This window comes from Gymnogyps californianus, chromosome 2 (genome assembly GCF_018139145.2).
Source record: "Gymnogyps californianus isolate 813 chromosome 2, ASM1813914v2, whole genome shotgun sequence".
In the NCBI taxonomy this organism is placed as follows: Eukaryota; Metazoa; Chordata; class Aves; order Accipitriformes; family Cathartidae; genus Gymnogyps; species Gymnogyps californianus.
Window position 1 is genome coordinate 43694831 of NC_059472.1, and position 18237 is coordinate 43713067.

An 18237-nucleotide genomic window follows, 5' to 3' on the forward strand; every position below is an offset into this window, starting at 1 on the left:
AGAATACAGAGAAATTATCCAAGCAGCCACAGATCAGGTTAGGAAAGCTAAAGCCCTGATAGAATTAAATTTGGCCAGGGACGTCAAGGGCAACAAGAAAAGCTTCTATAGGTACGTCGGTGATAAAAGGAAGACTAGGGAAAATGTGGGCCCTCTCCGGAAGGAAATGGGAGAACTGGTTTCCCGGGATATGGAGACGGCTGAGGTACTCAATGACTTTTTTGCCTCAGTCTTCACTGGCAAGTGCTCCAGCCACACCGCCCAAGTCGCAGAAGGCAAAAGCAGGGACTGGGAGAATGAAGAACCGCCCACCATAGGAGAAGATCAGGTTCGAGACCATCTGAGGAACCTGAAGGAGCACAAGTCCATGGGACCTGATGAGATGCATCTGTGGGTGCTGAGGGAACTGGTGGATGAAGTGGCTAAGCCACTATCCATCATATTTGAGCAGTCATGGCAGTCCGGTGAAGTTCCCACTGACTGGAAAAGGGGAAACATAACCCCCATTTCTAAAAAGGGAAAAAAGGAAGACCCGGGGAACTACAGGCCAGTCAGTCTCACCTCTGTGCCTGGCAAGATCATGGAGCAGATGCTCCTGGAAACTACACTACGGCACATGGAAAATAAGGAGGTGATTGATGACAGCCAACATGGCTTCACTAAGGGCAAATTGTGCCTCACAAATTTGGTGACCTTCTACGATGGGCTTACAGTGTTGGTGGATAAGGGAAGAGCAACTGACGTCATCTACCTGGACTTGTGCAAAGCATTTGACACTGTCCCGCATGACATCCTTGTCTCTAAATTGGAGAGACATGGATTTGATGGATGGACCACTCGGTGGATAAGGAATTAGCTGGATGGTCGCACTCAAAGAGTTGCAGTCAACAACTCCATGTCCCAGTGGAGACCACTGCCAAGTGGCATTCCTCAGGGGTCGGTATTGAGACCGGCACTGTTTAACATCTTTGTCGGAGACATGGACAGTGGGATTGAGTGCACCCTCAGCAAGTCTGCCGATGACACCAAGCTGTGTGGTGCGGTCAACATGCTGGAGGGAAGGTATGCCATCCAGAGGGACCTTGACAGGCTTGAGAGGTTGGCCCATGCAAACCTCATGAAGTTCAACAAGGCCAAGGGCAAGGTCCTGCACATGGGTTGGGGCAATCCCAAGCACAAATAGGGGCTGGGCAATGAGTGGATTGAGAGCAGCCCTGCGGAGAAGGACTTGGGGGTGTTGGTCGACAAGAAGCTCAACATGACCCGTCAACATGCGTTTGCAGCACAGAAAGCCAACCATATCCTGGGCTGCATCAAAAGAAGCGTGACCAGCAGATCAAGGGAGGTGATTCTCCCCCTCTACTCTGCTCTCGTAAGACCCCACCTGGAGTACTGAGTTCAGCTCTGGGGCCCCCAACATAAGAAGGACATGGACCTGTTGGAGTGAGACCAGAGGAGGGCCACAAAGATGATCAGAGGGCTGGAGCACCTCTCCTATGAAGACAGGCTGAGAGAGTTGGGGTTGTTCAGCCTGGAGAAGAGAAGGCTCTGGGGAGACCTTATAGCAGCCTTCCAGTACCTAAAGGGGGCCTACAGGAAAGCTGGGGAGGGACTTTTTACAAGGGCATGTAGTGAGAGGACAAGGGGTAATGGCTTTAAACTGAAAGAGGGTAGATTTGGATTAGATGTAAGGAAGAAGTTCTTCACTGTGAGGGTGGTGAGGCCCTGGAACAGGTTGCCCAGAGAGGTTGTGGATGCCCCATCCCTGGAAGTGTCCAAGGCCAGGCTGGATGGGGCTTTGAGCAACCTGGTCTAGTGGAAGGTGTCCCTGCCCATGGCAGGGGGGTTGGAACTAGATGATCTTTAAGGTCCCTTCCAACCCAAACCATTCTATGATTCTATGATTAGTGACTATTCATTAGTTATGAACATGACTTAAGCGCTTTAATATAAAAACCCAAAGCTTCTATACAGTAAAAAATGGGAACTGTATTCTCAGTAACATTAAATATTCAGTAATGGTAATACAGCAATACCTTTCTATAAATGTAATATTACTGTTGTTCCATGTAGTCTTCAGTGTATTACTTGGCCTTGCTGCGTTCAGTATCATCTGTGTGTTGTGGAGAGGTGATGGTCTGTGAAGGTCCAGTTGCTACATTACACAAATGGGGTTTCTTAAATCAAAATGCACAGCAGGGGATTTTTATAGGATTATTTAGGCTACCTGTTTTCCCTTGAGAGCTTCTGTCTTTAACCACTTCTGAGGGTATGTCCATTCTGACTACTTTATCTGAGGTTTAAATGTCCTTTGCATACTTCTGCCCAGGACCAAGAACTGATCTCATGACCTAGATGTTAAATTGAAACTAACTATCCCCTTCCTTCAAGGAGCTCTGGCAATAAACAAGAAAAATCACTTATGAATTCAAAACCTGTGTAGTCAGAATTACTGAAACATATTGGGAAGCCACACGATGTTAAAATCACTGGTTAGGCATGATCCATAAAGGGGTCAGAGGGAGTGGCATGCTTTCAAAAATGGCATCAGCTGCTCCTGAGTCACTGAGCATTCAAAAACAAATTACTGAGAGCTTATGGACCTGGCAGTGCTCTGGAAAAGAAGCAAGAGATGAGATAGTACTTGGTGTTTGCTATGGACTGCCAGGCTACATCAAAGGATAATTGAAGTTCTTGAAGTATCTCTCCCTAACATGCAGGAGAACTTGTGTTGTTGGAGACGTGTTTACTTTGTATATTCCAGTTCACAACAGTAATACATGCTTTGTGCTTTAAAAAATTACTATTTTTTAAAGTGATTAAATTGTTTAGTCGTAGGAAAACTTAAATTGAAAATTAATACTTGTTCAAGATTACTTTACAAGATGCCACAAAGCCTCAACGGAGAAGGAAGGAACTTGGGTTTAAAACATCAGCCTGGCTTAGCAGGGAAGTGAATACAGCTGTTTCCAATATTAAGGGGAAAAAAAAAAGACAAAAAAAAGACAAGACACAAATGAAGGGAAGTTGATGAAGATAGCAACTGTAAGGGAAGCAGAAGTACACAGGGAGAATTTATGGCAAGTAGAGCTAAAGAAAATAGGAAGATGTGGTTTTTCAAGTACATTTGGAACTAAATAAATACTGACAGTATCGGTCCATTACTAGCATGGCAGATTACAATCGTACAGAAAGATATGCCACTTCTCTGTTTGATACTGAAATAATTTTTCTGACCTGATGTTATCAGTTTAAGAGGGGTGCTTGATGTATTAGAGTATTACAGATGAACTATGGGAATAAACTCTTAAGAGCAGAACTCAAGAGGCTTAGTTTATTTGGTGCCATGGAGAAAACTAAGAGGTGTTAAGGAACCACATGTGAACAGACATCTCCAGAGAGAAACACATAACAAATTAAATGGCTGACAGTGAAACTGCCCAGTTGAGGTAATAGTATGATGCTAATTAGCCACTGTAATCCTTGAAAGCTTAGACTCACACTCGATGTTTTTCCTAAAACACATTGTAAATCAAACAGGAGTTTTCACAGTCTTTTCTCATTTGTTTTCAGAAGAAAGTGGAGTGCTCAGGCTAACTCCTATCTCCTAATTCTCTTTTGGAATTGAATGAACTCAATAATTTGTTTGTTTTTTTTCTCTAAATCATTATCTCTTAAAAAGCATTCTTGACTTCAAGAAATCCACCACTCCCATAGTTTGTAGTAGCTAATCAACCATGCTTCCAATTTTTTTATATGTATAATTTTGTTTTACAATTGGAATTTTTAATTATAAATCACATTTACAGTATCTAGTCTAATATACAAAATCTATTGAGAAGTGTATATTTAAATTAAAAGAAGCAGAGTCAGTGCATAAGCTAAAAGGTCATGAATACAACAGCTAAGGCAGAATGGACTACCATATTCAGGCGTTAGGTTGGATATAATTTGACAATAATTTGGGGAACAAATATTCATAACAGATAAATCAATTTTGAGATTGACTCTAAGTAGGAGATGGTAATCTGTAACAGAAGTAGGTTTCCCTGTTTATTTCATATTGGATTCTGTATCTACACTGTGTTTTGACTTTGCATATAAATCTACTTCCAGTCATGGCAGCTGTCACAGCCCTGGAAGCACTAACAGGCTCTGCAACCCCTTCTGCCCCTCTGAGGGGCCTGGCTGCCCCTGCTCGAGGCCAGCTCCAACAGAGTGTGGCTGTGGGACCTGGTCAGGCTGCTGTCAGAGCGCTGTGTGGGGGCTGCTTCCCCTTTGCGCCGGAGCTTCAGCCCTTGGCCTTGGACCTTTCTTGAGCTAGGTTGCAGCTGTGGCCCCACCGATCCTGCTGCACTGCACTGGCTCTACCCCAGACCTGCCTTCTCACCATGGACTTGTCCGCCAGTCACTGAACTGGTGGCTGAACCAGGTTTCTGTCACCAGACCTCATTCCGGTACTGTGGGACTGTGCCCCTTGTCCATGACAGTGTCCCTGCCTGCCTTGCTGCCAGCCTCGGCTCCCAGCTTGCCTTCCCTTGCAGAGCAGCCTGTTCTTTTTGCTCCCTGACTACAGCTGCATAAACGTGTAGTTTAAAAGAGACACATTCTTTGGTATACCAAATTTAGCACCCAAAATTAAAAGCATACAGTGAAAAACTCCTTCAACCTTCTTGTCTATTTTACAGCATGTGAACAAAATATACAGGTGAATCCTAAACAGTATCTTGAAAGAATAATAACCTACATTTGGCACAGCACTTTGAAAATGTGAAGAATTATCAGCAACCCTGATTTAATGCTTTCTTTTCATATATCCTGGAGCAAAATAATCTTCATAAAATCCTGCTTTTTCAGGACAGAAGTGCTAGATATGATGTTAAATTTTTGGTTTTGTTCGGACAGGTTCGTGAAAAAACCCTGTAATTAGTTGCTTGGCATGAAGTGGCTCTGGATCACTTTGAGAGGAAGCAACATAATGAAATGTTACAAGAACAAGCCAGACCAACCTGCTCTGCTAGCAGCGCTTTGCTTACTCCCCAGTTCCTGCTTCAGTCCTGCCTGAGCTGCCTCTCAAATCAACAGTTGTCCCACACGTGCTGTAAAAAACCCAACAGTGCTTAAGTGCCTGGAGCCTCATTTTATGCAAGTGCTGATCTTGAGTGGCAGAGGTGCTTTGCCAGAAAGCTACAAACCCTGTCGGTGCTGCAGCTTCAGTGTTTGAATAGTTGCTGCTGCTTCTCTGGCTGATCTCTCAGCTCCTCAAACTGCAAGAGGTCACTCTCAGTAGTATCTCCTCAAGACAAGTTTAATGAGGCTCACTGGTGCTTCAGGCTTACTACACCTGAAATTTGTTTTTTACCTCTGTCTTACCTCCCTGTTTATAGCATGTATGGCACCTGTTTTGTGAAGTTCTAGCTGGATGTCATTCCCTTCATGCTAAAGATTAGTCCTTCATCACATTCAACGAATTTATGAAGAAGACTGTTTTAGGAGATGCCAAAAGCAGAAGTTGACATCTGTAGAATTAAAAGAACGCGAAACTTTGACATAATCAGTGTTATATTACACAAAGGTGCCTTGAATTGCTTTGTTAGAAACTTGTATTATATTTCCCATTACGTCTGTTCATCCGAGTACACATGTCTTATCATGTCCATTCGCTGTTGTAGTCTGAAGTGCCAAAGATGTCTTTCAGAATGTGGGTAACTAGGACACGTCTCCCAGCAAGCTGCAAAATTGGAGAGCGCTTGTTTATCGGGTGCCACAAGGTGGCAACTGGGGGTAGTGAAGTCGTGTTTACTTTCAAAAGCCCATGGCAGTGGCGTTTTCCAAGAACAAATACCTGTCTGGACAGGCTGTGACCATTCAACATTGTCTTTAACACGACAGACAGGCAGGAAGCTCTTCAACATGGCAGAAGTAGCTACTAAAGGTTTACTGTGAAAACCATAAGCCCGGTCCAGCTTGTGAGAAGCAGTAGACTTACAAGCTGATGAACTAGAAGTGAAAAATAAAATTAGGTGAAGGGCTGTGCATATGAGGTTTAAACAGGCCTAAGAGGAAACTTTAGGTGAGGGGAAGAAAATGCTTTATATAATGAACCTAGCTATTTTACTGAATGCATGTGTCCTGCAGGCTGAAAATGAGACGCTTGCACTCTCTTTTGCAGTCCTCTTCTGATATGCTTGCTTCATATTCTGGCTGCAATATTGTGCTTTGAATTTCTTATATTCCATGACCTGCTGCCTATGGTGTATGTTATGGAGGAAGGAGAGGTCACAGTGCGGCAGCTGAGAAGCTATGACCCAGCCGTAGGCTGTGCTCAAGGGATTTTTGCTGGGGGGTGTCCCTAACTTCAGCATCGTGACCCCCACCTGCAGTTCTGAGTAAAACAAGCCGCTTCCTCACACCCCTCTCCAATCCACTCCTCTCTGATTTATGTGGCTACGTCCTCATCTCAAAGAAAAGTTCAGCAGGCTAAGCCTCTAAAGAAACCTATAATAAAAGAGAAACCTGAAAGTGACGTGTGCAAGGTTCACTTTTGTTTTCCCAGGGCAGGAATAAGAGGCCGGTTCCTACCCTACAGCTTACAGCCTGCTTTGTGTCCAAAGCTCTGTGAGCCCCCACAGGGGCCCCATCCCTCCCCGCGGCCCTTGCAGGGAGGCAGCAAGAGGAGCCCAGCCTGGGCGGTGAGTACACCCGGAGCTGCCCTCTCCCGCCGGGGGAGGGATGAATTTAACGTTTGTTAAATGCGGAGAGCTGCTGCCCGCCTCGCTACCCGTGTTGGGGTAAGGCCTAGGCGGCCTGTGGCCCCAAGCCGGCGAGGCCTCGGAACAGGCATCCCCATGGGCCGGGCCGGTTAACGGCCACTGGTCATCGAACGCCCCCCTCCCTACGCTTCAACGGTCTCCGGGGTGAGCCCGAGGGCGCGACTTCCGCCTCCCCCGGACCCGGGCCCGGGCCCGCGCGCCGCCGCCGCCGTCGCTGCTTCCGCCCCGCCGTTCCTCCTCCGGGCCGCCCTCTCCCGGCATGCACTCGCGCCGGAAGCGGCTGACGACAATAACAAACATCGGCGGCGGCCGCTGCGCCAGGGCTCCCCGTCCCCGCGGTCCCTAGCCCGCCCCGCCGGCCCCGCGCCGCCTTCCCCGCCCGCCAGTCCGCCGCCTCTCGCCGCCTGGGCGCGGTGACCGCTGAGGCGGTGCGTGCCCCCGCGAAGCCGTCGGGCCCGGCCGCGCGGGGCGGGGGGACGCGCCGCCACCGCCGCAGGATGCGCGGCGCTGCTGCGGGACCCTCGGGTGAGTGCCGCCGGGTGAGGCGCGGGCTTCCTCCGCCGCCCCGCTCCTCGTCTCGGCCCCTCCCAACCGGGGGGAGGGCGGGGACCCCGTTACCGGGAGGGCGGCCTTGGCAAGGGGCGGCGGTCCCGGCTCTGGACGTCAGGGCTGCACCCGTGGGGCGGGCGACAGAGAGCGGGGAGGGGGGGAGGGGAGGGGGTCAGGAAGGACCGGGATCCCGCCGCTGGCTCCGGTCCTGGGGTGGCGGGGTGACCCCCGCGCAGCCGGGGGTGGGGACGGGGGGCGGCGGCTCGCAGCGGGGAGCGGCGGTGGCGGGGCAGCGCCGGGCGGGCCGGGGTGCTCCCTCCGTGCCCAGGGCTCCGCGGCCAGGGCGAGGGATTGGCGGTGAAGTTACTACAAGGAATGACTCAGCCTGGCTGCGCCTCCGTGCTCGCCGTCGGCAGCGGTCGGACGAGCGCCGTGCAGAAGCGTTGTGTTGTGTTTACAAACGTTGTTCTGCCTTTCCCTCGGTTGTTTACTTGTTTCTGCTCGCGAGGAAGCATATGTCCTGTGCTGAATTTTCCTGTCGGTTTCTCGTTATTGCCTTCTGGTAGACTTTCGGGCTGTTTTGTTGATCCGTGCTGGTGTTTCTTTCTCAGTGCCCCCCAAAGTTCTGGCTGACAGTGATCCGGAGGTAGAAATGCTAATACTTAACTTCATCTAGAGATGAAAAAAGAAAAATAATAATGTCTGAACCTGAGATACTCGAAACCAACCCAGAAATGTTAGTTTAGTCCTCTTATAGCCATAGCTTTTTTTTATTGTGTCATTTGTTTTTTGCGTGAAGTAATTAAGTGGTATGTTCTGGCCATGAGCCATTCCCCGTGGTTCATATTTAAAGCTTTCACCTTTATTTCTTTGTGGGAGAGAATAAAGAGGTTGAGTATTTTTTTTCTGCCACTCACACAAATGTGCGTTAGAAGCAGTTTATGCCATTGGCTTTATGGAAGAACTTATACTTCTGAAGGTGTTTGGTTGACTGCATACTAAGAGAGATATCAACGATGCTGGAGAAATAATTAGGATGGAAAAACATGCTTCTTACAGTTGAAGTTCATACAGCTGAGAAGTACTGTGAGGACTACTAGACACTATAAATACTTCAAAACAATAAAGAAAGCTTGTGTGCTATTATGGTATATTTAAGTTGTGAACTTGTAGTTCACAACCTAGTAGCTTGGGAAGTTTTTAGAAGATGAAGCACATGAAGAAAGGACTATACTGTTATCTAGTGTTCTAACATAAACTTCAGTGCCAAGAAGCAAATATTAACAAGAAAGAAATTAGATGTTTAAACATCATTAAGTTTAGTTTAAATGAAAGTGTGCAGAGGATGTATTTGTACTTATTCTAAATGCTGTCTGGAACTCAAAATTTTATTATGTTGGGAGTAGTAAAGAAAACAACTTACTGAAGAATGTGAGGTAAGGGGCTTCAGCTGTGCTAGTTATAGAGCTGGAAACACAAAGAGGATCTTTCGGGATAATGGATTAGTGTAAGATAGACCTAATTGCACTTTGGAAGTATATTATTGTTGTACACTTTGTACAAATAGCTGTATGTTTTTGTAGATTTTTTTTTTTTTTAAAAATAGCAAACATGTCTTACGCTGCATTGTGTTGATCTAGCCTTGTGCTCAGCACAGATTTGGGTTAGTAGTCTCTGAGATCATATTCGAGGGGCTGGCTTTCTCCCCATGTCATGTTACCATATTTATAATTAGAAGTGTATGCAGCAGACTTTCACTCTTGACTGGAGAAGAGGGCAAGGGTTATTTTGAGGTCTTTTGTGGTGTCTGTTTAAAACATTGTTTGTCCCTACTTGTTGTCTGAACACAGCTAAAGTTACATAGTCTTGCAAAAACTAAGATGAAAAACGTAATTTCTAAGCTGTTAGTACATTTCTTAGAATTTCAGTTATTCTAGTTAAGTAGGGGGTGAGTGTATGTGGGGGGATAGGAGTAACACATACCGATTTGTTCCTTTTGATAAGAGAGTGGCAGTTAACAATAGGATCGTTTGAAAGAATTTTTCAGTATGTTATCCTGTAGGGTAGGTTGTTGTCAGTGTGTTCTTAGATCTTTATTTGGTTTTAAGCTAGCAGTTAGTTTCTGTGGAAGACTGGCTCAGAGTGGTGTGAGGGTCTTGAGACTTTTATTGCACAGGTTGAGTTCATTCGCATATTGTGGTGAAGTGAGTGAAAATGAAAAACTATAGCGTGCGTACCCGGCCGTCACACAAGCTACTTCAGAGTCATTTGGACAGTGTCCAAGCAGTCATGTGTCTCCTTCTGCATATGCATATTGCTCAAGAAAGTTGTGCTCCTGATTTTGGTCCACAGCTCAGTGACATTATATGGGGCGTTCCTGAAGAGGAAAAAAAAAAAAAGAAATTTTTAATACCCTGCTACTTTCAGGGACTTGATTACAAACACTTGATTACAAGATGCCAACTTATATAATAATATTGTATTATACTGCAGGACCTGATTGAATGCACTGATACCAAGAAGGCAAAAAAAGTATCAGTAATATGTAAATTACTAATCTAATTGCTAGAATTACAAAGTGTCTATTTTTCAGTTGATTTGTCAGAGTAATGATTTCAGTGCACAAGCTGAAAAATCCTTACATGAATTCTTTGTTGTAAAAGCCTACAGCATGATTAATGGTGATAGAGAAATTGCTAACAATGATTTTTGTGAGCTAATTAGCATTCTGTGGTTATTGTGAAAGTCACTTGTCTATTTATGAGTTAGTTCATATTGCAGATCCACTTTTAATTTAGTTTTGAGTTCAGCTGAAGGAGGTTGGAAGTCATCATAGCCATGTATCAGCTCTTTCTATCCCCATTCGTAAGCAGGGTTGGAAGCAGATATACTTTGGTGATGTGTTTTCTAATGGGATTTGAGCATAACTAAATTGTTAATAATACATAAATAATATCTGAATCTTAGTTGTTGGCATTTGTCGATAGAAATATCAAAACAAATTTATTGATACAAAATTTTCATGCAGAGATTCAGATGGGGCTGGATACTGTTGGCTGGTCAGGAGAACCACCTGGGATGTCAGGGCAATTCTTGCTTGTCTTCTGTCCATCTCCAGGTGTGTATTTTCCTTTTGTTGCTCAGGTTTGCAGTCCGTGGTTCCAGTAGGGTTTTGAGCTCAAACGACCAGCTCAAGCAGCAGCTCAACGTAGCTTTTTACGTGCATCCAAGATGTTGACAGTTTCTTTTGGGAACAGATTTTGCAGCTGGGCCTGCTGTGTTTATCGCATCAAGGTGAAATGATTACAGTGTGCTGTATATAAATCTCTAGTAGTTTGTGCATCTAGAAAATTAGCTGTTGTAGAATGTGGTAGCCTGCTTTCTATGTGAAATGACTTGTTTAAGTGTTACGTGAATTTCTGTATGACCTGTATTGATTACCTGTTGATTGAAAGCAAAATGTAAAACTGCTGTGTTGACTAGTTGGGTTCCAAATGTCCTGCATCTGTCTTGCTGTGTAATGCCATAGGTCCAATAAGAGGAAAGATGTGTGAATATTTGAGAGCAGCTCTGCTTAAGGAATGTTCTACTGAGTTGCTTACTTCAGAATATGCTTTTATTTTCTTGTTATGAAATAGCTCATGTTTTCTTACCTCCTAAGACTTATTTTTGAAACAGTATTTTTGCTTTTTCAGGACAGTCGGAAAGTTGTGGTGGTGGTGAAATAGTGTGTTCAGTATTTCAATTGCCTGTTCTTTTTATTTGGAGGGATTAGGTGAAACTAGTGTCTCTATGGTAGAAACACAATACATCGATCTTCATTATTATTATTCTTGAAGATGTGTTTGAAAGGCCAGTATGCTGGTTTTGGTTTGAACAGATTGAAAACTGTGTATTTTAGAGGTAGGAAGCAGCATTGAAGAACTAATTAAAGGGAAAGTTTTACTTTTATCATGGATTAAAAAATCAGACCAGTCTTAGCAAAGCTAAAATATAAATTCTGTTAAGAATGGCACTTTGCTGAGATCTGGTTTCTGAACATTTGAGGTAGCTGCTCCTAAATTCCCAAATTTTATTTTGATTTAGTGTTCAGGTTCTCTTTTGTAACTGACTTATCTGCCACTTTTTTGTACGATTGAATATATTCATGCTACATTCTGTAACATATGCTCTTTTGTGTATTATGTATATTGTAGATATGGCTGCAGCAATTTTTTCTCTTTATTATTTGAATGGTGGTGTTTTCCTGATATTGCAGGGACTCTAAATGTCAGTGGTTTATCTCAAATTTTATTTTGGGTTTGTTGATGCCAGGTAGCTGTGCTGGTATGTCAAAAGTGTGGATATTTGACCCTTACTTAGTATAGTTGTGCCTAGGATAGACAGTTCATACTGACAAAATGGTGCTTTTATTTATACAGTTTTCCTTCCATCCTCCAGAGTGTGTATTTTTATTAAATTCAGATGAAGTGGAGATTCTTATATAAGAATATATTGTGTAACTGGACTAGCAGCTCTCTTCTAATGTATTATGCTTATGCTATATTGCAAGAATTCTGCTAGTAAGCTCAAGATGACTTACTTGTCTACGGTAATTAAAAATATTCTTTATAAATACTTGTGTTGTCTACTGATTGAAAGAGACTTGATTCAAACCCAGTGAAATGTTCTTTAAACAAAAAATGAAAATATGACTCAAAATTCTCAGTTCTATCTGAACGAAAAGAGGGGGTGTAGTGTGTAAACTTTCCTTTACTAATGTTATGTGACAGACTCAGATAAAATAACTATACATTTCAAAAAGCAAATGAAATAAACCAACAATTTCACATGCATGTTGTGGCTGCAAACAGCACAACCAGGGTTCAATAAGGTAGGAGTACAGTTGTAGTATCTCAACAGTTGTGGGTTGTGTTTTTGGGGCTTTTTTTGTGAGGTTGAGTAGTTCTTAAGTTGGTAATATTCCATAAAGGGATTTATTAGTGCACTTTGTTAGCTCTTTTAAACTGCCAAAGATTTATCCCACAAAGGTAAAGAAGAGCAGTTGAAAATTACTAAACGCCATCTTGAGATAAGATAAAATTTAATATTCTTCAAACCCATCCTGCAGCTTTTCTCATTTCTCAATACACTACTGTTACCTTCTTTTGCATTGATGCCAATAGAGATCTGAAGGTGATTTATAACCATGTAACATGCAAATAGAGTAGTAAGCTGATTTGCCAAAAATCTATGCATGATTTTTGAATATGTATTCATAGGGAGGGTGGGGGTTATGTTGACTCTGCATGTCACTGATGATCCTTTACTTGTCTGTTTCAGATACCACTGAAAAAAATAATGTTGATAAATAGGAGGAGGTTCATAGGTGACATGTGAATTATAAGGAACTTAAAAATGAGAAATTAGAGAAATTCCGTCTTTAGATCATGAAAGTTCAAATGCTAAATTTAAACGTCCATATGAATAAGAAAAATTTGAAACAAGTTTGTAAGTTGCTAATCATTTGAACAGTTTACCAAGATGGTGGTGGATTTCCTTATTACTGGAAAACTTTAATGTTACTCTAAAATATGATTGCTTATGAATAGAAATTAATTAAGGAAGAACCTGTGACTTTTATGTAGGCAATCAGACTATATCACAAGGATCTTTACTTGTCTTACATTTCATTATTGTCAATCTTTTACTGTCTTTTCTATCTGTAGTGTTTTAATTCCTGTGAAATAAATGCCATTTAATCAATCTTAATTTCTGTGCTTTCATCCTTTAAAGTAGGTCTGGCTGAGTTACCTTGTACTATCCACATAAAAGAGAAAAAAAAACTTTGTAGCATTATGATGGTGTATCTGGATAGGGGAGGGCAGGAGAAGTGGCCTCATAGTCTACATTTTGAGAAACTCTGTCCTCAATTGCATCTGTAGTAATTGGCCATTTTTGAGTTATCTTAGCCTGCTCTTTAAGAGGATACTGGCATTTTTTTTAATAGGTTACCATTTATAAGAAGTTATCTATTAATAACTGATGATGGCATGGGCAGTTAGGAATATGAATGATGCCTTCTGGAAGTTCTCACTTGTCTTTTTGGATGATGGTGCTGATGTTCGGTACCCCCTGTATTAATCAGCCTCTTTCCAGCCTTAGTTGTAGTGTACCAGTTTGTGGAGCTGTGTAGTGAACTGGATCATGGAACTAATTCAAGCTAGCAGTAACCTGGGGAAGTATGTTGTTTCTAACTTGTTACAACAAAGTAATCCAGTTTACTCCATAGAAGTATGGAAAGTTGCACCACTGAAAGTTCGTGCAGTGAGAGGAGCAGAAGAACTGGCTGAGGAAAAGGGATTCATAAGTCTGGTGCTCTCTCTATAACCAGTGTTTATGTGATTGTGGTCTTGGTTAACCAGAGAGAGAGTGTTAGCAAAAGAAGCATTGGTACCGACTTGTCTGAGTTTGATGTAAGAAGTAAAGGAATTTTTGTTGGCTGTTTCTTGCAGAATTGTTTGCAAACGCTGTAAGATTTTACATGCTAATTATTTTTAAAGAGTATATGTCTACAGGGAGAACCTTCCCACCAGTATGGAGTCAGTCAGTAACTTGAATAAAACCACCTGAAGCTCCACATACCCAAGAGCACCATTCTTTGCAAAGTGAATGTATTAATCTCTGTAATTGGAGGGAGACTTGTAGTCTACAGATGCTTTTGAAATGGCAAAATTAGACATTTAAAAAAAAAAAAAGCTGACAAAACCTTCAGTTAACTTTGTCAAAAACCAAGTTGCAGACAGCTGTGGAAAGACGGTTTCCATCAATTAAAAACAAAAAAAGAAAGAAAAAGGGTACTTCTGCAGGCTGTGGGCTGTTGCCTAGCAATAAGAATGTCAGAAACCCGCAGTTTGTTTTCTGAGTTGTACCTGTTAAATGAGGCACAGAAGTTTCACTTTCTGTCAGGTAAGAGATGTGGGGTTTTGAAAAATGTGGTAAAGTGGTTTTTTGTTTGTTTTTACTGTTGGAGGAGAAAAACTTTTGTCTGATCCATTATGTGGATTGTGTTTTGGCAGCTCCTCAAATCAGTGAAAACAGCAGTGTAAATAGATGCTAACCCTCAGATCTGAAGTTTTATAATTATGTACATATGGAATCATGACACAATGCCTAATAATGTACTTGTTGCCTCATAAGCATATATGAATCTATTGCTTTCCTAGAATTCATGATATAAGTTGTGTCTGAACTTGTAAGAAGCTGCATTGTTTTGGGCCACACCAATTTCAAAGTTACTCTTTAATGCACAGTGTTTTCTTACCTGCCCAGATGCAGTTGCTTTTGATCTCCTGCTGTTCCACCATTGATATTGTTGAGGATCTGTGCAGGTATTGCTGCACCTACTTTGCTGAATGAGGAGCTTCCATGTAATTCGGAGTTGCTCCTGCAACTCTGAATATGATGGTCATATGTAACTCTTAAGTTGGTATTGTGTGAAACAATTAATCCTAAAGGGGTGGGGGGGAAGCCTCTTATACTATGAATTACTGTATACTGAATTACTGAGTTTTGAAATTCCTCTTCAGTGAATTGGGAAGTAGGGGCTTAGACATGTTTCCTGGTTACTCTGCAGAATTGCAGCTTGGTTCTTGTGTTGAGTGGAAAAGACGTGCTTTACTGACCAGCAGCTGAGTTTGAGAGCTGTTAACAACAGTGACTGTTGGAGATGCTGTAATTAAGTAACCGCCTCTGTGCCTGATGCACATCTCAACATGGTATAAATAGAGCTCCAGATGGCACCTTACAGATGTCAGGGATTGACAGCCTTTCTTTAAGACTACATTGTGGCTTGAACATGAGGTTTATAGGCTTTGATATAAGGTGGTAATGGGAGATAGGATCTCCACCTGGAGTAACATTTATCTCGGTGATTAGATGGTCTTCTGGTTAAATTTATTTTGGAGGAGCGGGGGATGAAATTATTCTCTGCAACTGGGTCAGGAGGATCCCTACTATTTATTCATCACATAGCTTAGGATTATTATTTTTTTTTAAGTTTAAATTTAAGTGCCTTTTAAAGCATGTTTCCTTTCAACACTTGGTTGTCCAGATATGGGTAAGCATTTGCATTATGGTTTAGAAACTAAGCCATTTCTGTTGCTAAAAGCATTCATAAAGAATGTGTGCCCTCATGATGAGGTCATTCTGTATGTTCTGGTGGTGGTAGTAGTCTTCTCCAAAATTAAGATATTTCTGGTTAGATGCATTGGTTGCAGTATTGAAGAAAGCTCCTTGAAGTCTACTTTTAGAGATGATCTTACAACTAACATGAAGGTGTTTGTTTCCTTAAATTCAGCTTCAGTCTCTATGTTTGTTTTCCTTTGATGCTTAGATTTATGTGCTATAGCATCCTTTGCTTACAAGGTGAGGTGTGCAAGTTGGAGCAAGAGAGCATTTTTTGAGAAGGGCACCTGAAAAAACAGAGGAAATAGAGGTGGAAGACAGGTTTGTAGAAGAAAACAAAATGAATTGGAAGGAACATTCTGCGCTAGTCTTGTACCTTTGTCTATTATAGAGTTGCCTAAGTCAAAGTGAAACGGGAAATAATCCTGCTCTAAAAGGAGAGGAGAGAAAGGTGAAATCACAGGAATTGCAGCATCTCAAAGACAAACCTTAAGATTTGCTGTATGGAAATGAAGCACAGCTTAATAAGACATTAATGTGCCCCAAAGTTGGCTCTCCATCTCCAGAGGTAATAAAGGTATATTCTCCTTGAGGGGAGATGTTCTCTAGATAAGAGATTCAGTGAACGAGGAGTAGCACTTGAGTCTTTTAAGCATGTGACAGATTTGTCAGCCTTTGCCTCAGATGAATTGCCCTTTTGACAGGCAGGAATTCTGCAGTGATGTCCTGTGAGACGCCTGACCCTTGTAATCAGAGGTAACATTTGTGACTCATATTGGAGGCACTGTTACCTGCAGTATAGCCTCAGCTGGTCTGCAGTAACAGAAGAGAAACTTCCTTTATTACCAGCATACAGATGATGTTCATACAGAGCTATGTGAATGTCTAATAATTAGCGATGTGGAACTGCAGACTTCTCAGTGAGAGTCTTGCCTTGCTTAGGTAGTTAAGCTAGTTCTGTCTGTCTGCTTTCAGAGTTGAACCCCTTCCAACCTGGAGATATACATAGGGGCGAAAGAGTTTGGGCCTCTTGACCCTCTATGACCTGGGAGATGAAGCATTGATAAGTATGGCACTTACTGTACAGATGTGAAGCAGTACTTCCCCAGGCACAAAAAGCAAGGTACCTTATACTGCTGGTGTGTTGCTGTTGTAGAAGATGGAATTTTAAACCACCGGGTTTCAAGGAAAGCCATGACTTCGGCATAGTTCAGTTTAAATTCCAGGGAGTTAAAGAAAAAAGTATTAATATCTTCATTTGCTTAAGTTTAGTTTGTAATCCAGTTTATAAAGGAGGCATGGGAAATAAGATGTCAAAAACATGTGCATGAACTTAAATACTGGGATATCATAGAGGAAACTTAATGACTCTGAAGTTGATAATGCCCCTTTAAACCCAAACAGCATAAATGTTGATTTCTATCTTTGTCCTGCCCTGAATGCCGTATTTCAGTGTTTGAGTTTGTGAAGTTGGAAAGAATTGTACCATGAAACAATGGAACAGTCAGAACTGAGCAGGGATTCTGCATTTGATGGCAGAAATGGATGGCTAATGTAGCCATAGGATTATTTGTGGAGTGCTGTGAAACCCATGATACCTGCACTGTAATTACAGAAAGGAAAGGTCTGTAAACAGACATTCATTTCCTTTTGCAGATGTAACAATGAGCATGTTCTGAACTAAATAAGATACATTTCAAAACTTCTAAACAACATGCATTGAAAGTATTGATCAACACAGGCTTCAAAAGTACTTGGTTGTTGAAGAGTTTATATTGGGTAGGAAAAGCTTACAGTACTTTCATGAAGTGAAGCAGATGTAGTAATTGCATTGCAATGTAAACACAATGTAGAGCAGTGAAATAAATATTATAACCAGCATAATGTATTCATGACTGGTTTTGGTGTTTTGTTAGCTAATGTAACAAAATATACATCTTCTGAATTAATTCTGGAAGCTTTTTCTACTTTGTGCTATTCTTACTTTCATTTTTGTCATCTCATTCTTTCTTATGTTCGTGTCTACCATGTTCTGTCTGCCCTGGCAACTGCTACAGAAGTTTCCTTTTCAAATTTTCAGCTATTTTTTTAATGGTGTTACTGATAATTCATGGCTGTTGATCGTACAAGCTTCCATCCCATAATTTGAAGGATCTAGTTTATATGATAGCATGGATCTAGTGCTGCAGGTCACACAGTTCAAACAAATAATCTGGGTGGATTAGTCATTTTGTTACAGTTTGTCTGATTACATAGTTAGCAGCTCTGTCTTCAGTAGTTGTCAAATTTTGTAATTGTTCAACCTCTGTTAAAATGAATTAAAGTAATTTCAGCAATGTAACACTAAAAAGCTTGAAACTTTCAACACTACGTAACAGTGTAATGCTAAAAAAGCCTAAAATTCTCTTAATGGCCTGTTGAGGTAATACAAACAGAAGAATAAAATGTATGTGTTTATGGATATATTCTGTTGAAGCTTGATGGTGCCTGACTTTCACTCCAAGCTTATGTTAAAAATTTGTGTTACTGCCGAATCATTATATTCTTGAATATTGGGAACAAACTTAAAGGCTCATTTGTGATATGTATCTGACCTTGCTTATAATAGTCTACTGTAACCTGACCTTTGAAAGAAAAGAGATTTAGGCAACTGTGACCGGTATTCATGCATCTCCCCCTTTAACTAATCTTGGACTTCATTGGCCAGACTCAGCCAGATGTTGCCCGGAGATGCAAGACTGGGGAGAGC

General features: G+C 42.0%; 1 protein-coding gene across 3 annotated transcripts in view; it reads left to right on the forward strand.

Moving 5' to 3' along the window:
- Window positions 1-7118: 7118 nt before the first annotated feature.
- RB1CC1 (RB1 inducible coiled-coil 1) overlaps window positions 7119-18237 on the forward strand; it is an 80102-nt gene continuing 68983 nt past the window's right edge. For 2 of the 3 annotated variants that reach the window (XM_050892888.1, XM_050892890.1), the window contains exon 1: window positions 7119-7298. The gene's annotated coding sequence lies outside the window, so the exon portion shown is untranslated. Of the gene's footprint in view, window positions 7299-16598; window positions 16612-18237 lie in introns of those variants that run through there. The other variant, XM_050892889.1, reaches the window with a different exon arrangement.